We start from the raw sequence: 6,453 nt of genomic DNA, 5'->3' as shown, positions 1-6,453 counted from the left end.
AAGTAGAAATGAGCAGCTTTGCAGTGCAATGGGACATTTCATTCTCAGGGAACCTCTTCACTACAAAGGCCTACATCTCTCCATTTGAAGTCTGTACACTGATATGCACTCACATGTTTTATTTGTAGGTCAAAATTCATTTAATTTAAAATATTTGCAATTGCTTTTCATTCTGCTTAAAACATCTTCTTACTTTCTTTAGTTGCTCAAAAATGTACCACCATCTCAGAGTTTTCCCCCATCAACCTTCTAATATTTGTGCCTCCTGCCTCAGCCCCATCACTAACTATTCTCTTCTTCTGCTTATTCTTCTGGGTAATCACATAACTGATGTAATTATTTTTTTGGCTGCCAGTCTGCACTCACTAGGACATGCTTTTAATAAGGACGTGTTTTGTTGTTTGTTTTTTGCACTGCAGGATGCCTGTGCTTAGAACAGACTCTAGCTCTGAGGAGGCACACGTGATATTTGCTGAGCAGGTAAATAGATGGACTGCCCTAATTCTCAAGGAATGTATCAATCAAAAGCACAGTCTGGTCTGCTCTGACGATGGCACGTAAGCCTCAAAAGAATTGATCATTCTCCCACATTACTTACTGTAACTAGAAATCTCTGACCATTCTGTGCTACCTGCAGGCATGAGAAGAAAATCCAAAGGCAACATATTCAGAATACAGAGTCTGAAAACTGAAATGTACAGACAAACTGTATTTTAAAATAGAAAAATATTTGTGAGAGAGTTGGTTTCCATTTGACCTGCACATTCCTTCTTGGGGAAGAGCTATTAGATACCATATCTTGACATTGAGGCTAACGACAATGGACTCAAATTCTCTGTCACTGCTTGTCGACTCTCAGAAGACCTTATACAAACGACATAGTTCTCTTAAGTCTTGACTTTCTTACCTGTAAAACAAGCATAAGAATTGTAACTACTAGACACTGCTGTTGTAAAGATCAGGAATATAATGTTTGTAAATTAATGAGGGGAGGGCTTGACACATGGAAAAATTCAGTACATCAGGGGCCCTCTAACCCCGAGGACATAAACATCACCTGACGTATGGCTAAAGCAGTAGCTTCCTGGACCTCATCCTGTACAGACCAAATTTAGCACATCAGACTTCCAAGGAACCCTCTTAGAATGTCACACTTACCAGGATGACAGCAGCCCTACTTTACAGCAGGTAAAGGCTAGATGAACACTATTGTGCGGATATCCAAAGGCATTCCGCAGGAAGGTGTACATACTTCTGAAACAAAATAGACTATTCACCATGAGATGTGGGTTCAGAGACCTGAACTGAATTCTGATTCTAACCCTTCCTGAAGTGATCATCTTGAAAAATTTATTTAAACCTCCTGAAAATCAATTTCCTCATTTGTATGTGTTTCTCATCTGAAATAATGAGTTTAGATAATCTTAGAAGATTATGGGTATATTTAATGGTGACAGTTTATTTCTAAGTAGATTAGAAGTATATTTGACATCCATTAGATATTGCATGTTGAACATTTAATATTATGTTGGTTATTGATGTCATTTAATTGTAGGGTTGTCGTGGAGTTATTATTAGGCAAAAAGTGAGGATGGTAAAATTGATGGTCACCAGTCCCCTTTATATCAGGACTGCTGCCCTCTGCTCGACAAGCATGTTCTCCTTTGGCGTAGAGCTTTCTTGATGAGCCCATATTATCCATTATGGAACCACACACCATCTTCCACTGACTTCTTTATTTCTGTCTGATGCACCATTCATTTATAAATAATTATGAAATTTTGGGGGGTTACTGATATCTAAAAAGCCTGAACTCTGTGAATCTTGACAATGTTCAAATCCACAACACAAACAAAGTAGTTTACATGTGTTCATTGCAGGCTTAAACATGGACGACAGGTCACGGGTGAAAGAAAGGATTTCTCTTCTCGCCAGTCTTAGGGACTGTGGCAGCCCAAGAGTAATAATAGAGAAATGATGATCTGCCATCTAACACTTTACATGTGTATCTATCTTCTTGCTCCTTGTTGGGACAAAAGTAAATATAAAAAATTAAACCTTTCATGATTTAATTTCATCCTAAATATAAAGATCTCTCGTTATTCTACCTCCTTCTAGTCTTGGGCCCATAGTCAAAAAAGCTCATTCTTTGGGTAAATGGTTCTCAATGGCTATTTTCTTCCAGTTTTGTGTCAGGTCTATAATTTCATGTTCCATTCCTTTGTTAAATGTCAATTGTATTTTCTCACCACGAATTGAGAAAACTGTCCCCTGTTCACTCTCAGCAGCTTCAGAAGCTGCCATGGAATCTTGGTGGGTATGAAAATGAGGCATGTAACGGACTGCTGCAGAGTCACTGTTTGAATAAAACTAAATTTCTATGCCACCAGTAATACCTGAATTACACAATTTGCCAAAATTCGTAGCAAGACCTCATTCCAACATTTGAGTATTAAACCTGTGAGTTTGAGAATCTTTTATAACAGTTAATAGAGTCCATTGAAAAGAAAGCCACAGGCCCCAAATGGAATCACTTACTAAGGCCCCCCATCAACAAACTAAGACTTCATACCTTCATATTACACAAGATGGTAGAAATTATCTAAAATACCACAAACTGTAGATGATCATGGCAGATTTTTATGTTCAGACATTTGTAGCAAAGTCTTACACATTCGCTGGTTCCTAAGAATGAAATATTGGGAAAACAACCAATGTAACTTCTTTCTTGTAATGAAAATATTTGGTGCGTTTTTTTTTTTTTTATAATTGAACAAATACTAGCTCAAGATGCTCTAAATACAACTCTTACATAATCCTTTGACCTAAGTTAGGTTTTAGTCACTGAGGCGATAGACTGATGGTGAAGTCAGTCTGGCTAGGTGAAGTCAGGACTGGCTAGGTAGTTGATCGTTATTTACCCAGACAGAAATCAGATGTGAATAGATATAGAGAATAAAAGAGAATCTTCATTTGAATTTTCTGTTTGGACACTTGGAAAGAAGATTTTTATTTTCTTAGAAGGTCAAGAAGAAGCTAATTTGCTACCTGTAGACATTGTTTACTGAGACGGTACAGGATATGCAATATCACCGCCCTGGAGGAAAGTGCAGAGTTGGGTGTTTTCATTAAAGACATGAAAGATGCAAGGGTGAGGACCCCAATTCCTCACCTTGTGTTCATCTCTTTGTCTGAGAAGAAAGGAATTGGAGCTTTTCTTGACAGCGCTCATAAGTGAGCAAGTATTTCAGACAGACAGGTTGGAGAGGCACCCAGGAATAGTAACTTCCATCTGAGAAATGAAATAGAGGCAGGTGGGTGCTAAAATGAATTTATATCTTCAAAAACTGTACAGTTGAGCAGACTCACACTAGAATGAAGTCACTGTGGCCTTTGAGGCATAAATCATGCATTTGAAGTCACTGGATGTGTGAAGGAGACTGACAGGCTTACATTTTATTGAACACTGAAAGTCACATACATTGATTAGAAGATGTCTTAAACTCTTTATGTTCACAGAGCTGTACACAATTCTATCCAGACATTCATATATTAGGAATCTCTCACTAAATAGTGTGCTGAAGTGGCATACTGAAAATAAGAAAAGATCTTACAATAAGGAAATTTGGGCAGCTTACCATGTAACTCACTCAACCGTGGTGCTGTGAAAGAGTGAACGGACCAGAGTCATGCAAGGAGGTGGGTAGAGAGTGGTCTGTGTTTGTGTTTATCCAGTGGGAAGATATACATTAGTTAGCTTTGTAAGTTTCTACTACACAGATCGTTATTCCTTCACAACAACCACCTTTTATTTTTAACTAGACACAAGCTGACAGTGATTTTAAGGGCCATTACAGCAAAATTTGCGGCGTGTCACAAGTCCTGGTACCCAGAAATGCCCACTGCTCAACATCTCTGCAGTGAAGGACCATGAAGAGTTCATTATTTAAAAGTTAAGCATGCAAGTTCAGGAGATTTGTTGCATGGAGGAGAACACAAAACAATATGTGTACTTTTGAAAATGTTTATTAGAACTCATTTATCCTAAACACAACTTAGAAACAACTTCCTATTTTCCCATAATGATTTTCGGCCACTAAGAGACACCAATTAGATCTGTTTACATTACTTAATAAATATATTCTACAGAAATTTTATTATGAGCAGGAAATACAGAAATATCTTTTAGGAAACGAGTGTCTGCACTGGCATAGATGGCTTTCTAGAACTTGTCTGCATCAAGCATCTTGGGACTAATTTGCTCTGCCTGGATCGGCTAGGATTCCAGATCACCCCTAGTACTGAGTGTGCCCTTGGGATTTACTCTTCAGGTTTCTGCGAACCACTGTCAGGGCTGGTCAGGCTCTCCTGCCCTGCCTGGACGTCCTACAGTTTTAGAAACTACTTCCTTCAATTTCACTTTCTTCCATTTTATTTTTTGATTAATGCTCATACTGATAGAAACATGAACCTATTCATGTTCGATCAACAGAAATTATATTAACATTGCCTCATTTATAAAATCAAAATTAAATGCAACTCATTATCTTTTTTCACTACCTGTATATATGCGCTATATAGGCTTTTCTCTTTTAAATAATATGAACTCATAGACTTCTATTTCTCAGATTGTTTCATCTCACTATAGTTATTAGTTTTTATCACAATAATGGGGTTTGATATCCTGAATATCAAAACTTCTTGGTACAATTCCTCATAGGTTGACCCTTATAAAATGAAAGAGTAACCTGATAATTCAACAGTGATTCATAAAATCATATCTATGAGGACTTCTCTGATTTTCCTTGAATGAAAACATGTGTAAGACATAGAGATTGTGGGGATCATGCTTACTGAGTATAACTGTACAGACTTATTTCATGGGATCCTCTGGGTGTCTGTGCTAATGTTTCAGGGAGAAAAAATCGTGCAGCTTAAAATATTGTTATGATAAAGAAGTGGCTCTTCCATTTCATGATTAAAGGGTCAAGACTTTTGGATTTATGGTTTGTTTTTAATCTAGAATAACTTGAAATTCAGTAGAAATCCTTATGTTTTATGTTTAAAATTCATCTCTTAAATCTCCCGAAATTTCTCTTCTTAGGTCTCCTGGATTGCATTGTATCAAAAGTACTAATTCTTTAACTAGCATTGTACGAATTCTTGACTATGATTGTGCACAATGGCATGAAATATAATAACCTCACCAAAATTGTCCTTGCATGTCCTTAGAAGGAGAGAATCATGATTTTCTGAAGACTTTAGTCAGAGCTTCTTTCACATCCTTATTCCTCAGGCTGTAGATAATGGGGTTCAGCATGGGGAACACCACAGTATAAAATGTGGAAATGATTTTGTCCCTCTCCAAAGAATAACTAGACCGGGAATGAGTGTAAATGTAGAGAATGGAGCCATAGTACAAGGTGACAGAGGTCAGGTGGGAGGAGCATGTGGAGAAGGCTTTGAGGCGGCCCTGGGTGGAGCGGATCCTCAGGATGGTGGTGATGATGAAGAGGTAGGAGGCGAGGATGAGCACACAGGGGGTAATGACATTGGAGGCCAGGCAGAAGAAAAGCACAGCCTGGAAGCCATCTTTCCTGCCACAAGCCAACTTCACTAATGGAAACAAATCACAGAAAAAGTCATCAATGATACTGTCTCCACAGAAGTTCAAGGAAAAAATTCTTTTAGCAACAATGGAACAGTTGGTAAATCCACCAAGGTATGAGGCTGCTACCAAAAATGCACACAGCTTTATGGACATAGCCTGTGAGTAAAGCAGCGGCTTAGAGATGGCCACATAGCGGTCATAAGCCATGGCAGCCAGCAGGTAACACTCACTGTACCCCAGCCCACCAGAGAAGAGGAACTGAGCTACACAGCCAGCAAAGGAGATGCTTCTGTCCTCAGAGATGCAGATCACTAGGATTTTGGGAGGTTAGACAGAGGAATACCAGAGATCCAGAAAAGACAGATTCCCAATGAAAAAATACATGGGCGTGTGCAGCCGGGAGTCATTGCAGATCAGCACCATGAGGGTGATATTTCCTACCACGGTCACAGAGTACACGGCCAGGAATACCACAAAGAGGACGCGCTGAGTCACGGGGTCTGTGCTGAAGCCCAGCAAGATGAACTCTGTCACCGTGTGGTTGCTCCTCTCCATGGCTCCAAGGAATGTCACCTGGGAGGGGAGAAGAGAAGAGTTCAGCCTTAATCACTGTTCTGAAGTAATAAATGTTTCCTCAGTGTATATCATAGTACTGTTGCCAGACAGCCAGGTCTAGGGAGGTCTCTCCCTCCTCACTAGGTAAAACTTTAACCTGAATAGAGGAGGTTTCATGGCTCTTAATGAGGAGAATTCACTAGCAGGCGGATGAGTGCAGGTAAGAAAGGAATTTCTTTAAGCAGGAGTAACAAGGGATGGCAGTTGCCTTGCAGGTGGCTGAGAAC

General features: G+C 39.2%; 1 pseudogene; it reads right to left on the bottom strand.

The window, feature by feature from the left end:
* Nucleotides 1-5,242: 5,242 nt before the first annotated feature.
* On the bottom strand, nt 5,243-6,166 carry LOC118908016 (olfactory receptor 1013-like; annotated as a pseudogene).
* Nucleotides 6,167-6,453: the final 287 nt, after the last annotated feature.

This window comes from Manis pentadactyla, chromosome 9 (genome assembly GCF_030020395.1).
Source record: "Manis pentadactyla isolate mManPen7 chromosome 9, mManPen7.hap1, whole genome shotgun sequence".
NCBI lineage: Eukaryota > Metazoa > Chordata > Mammalia > Pholidota > Manidae > Manis > Manis pentadactyla.
Note: the sequence above shows the minus strand (reverse complement) of the source record. Positions and strands in the feature narration are given on the sequence as shown.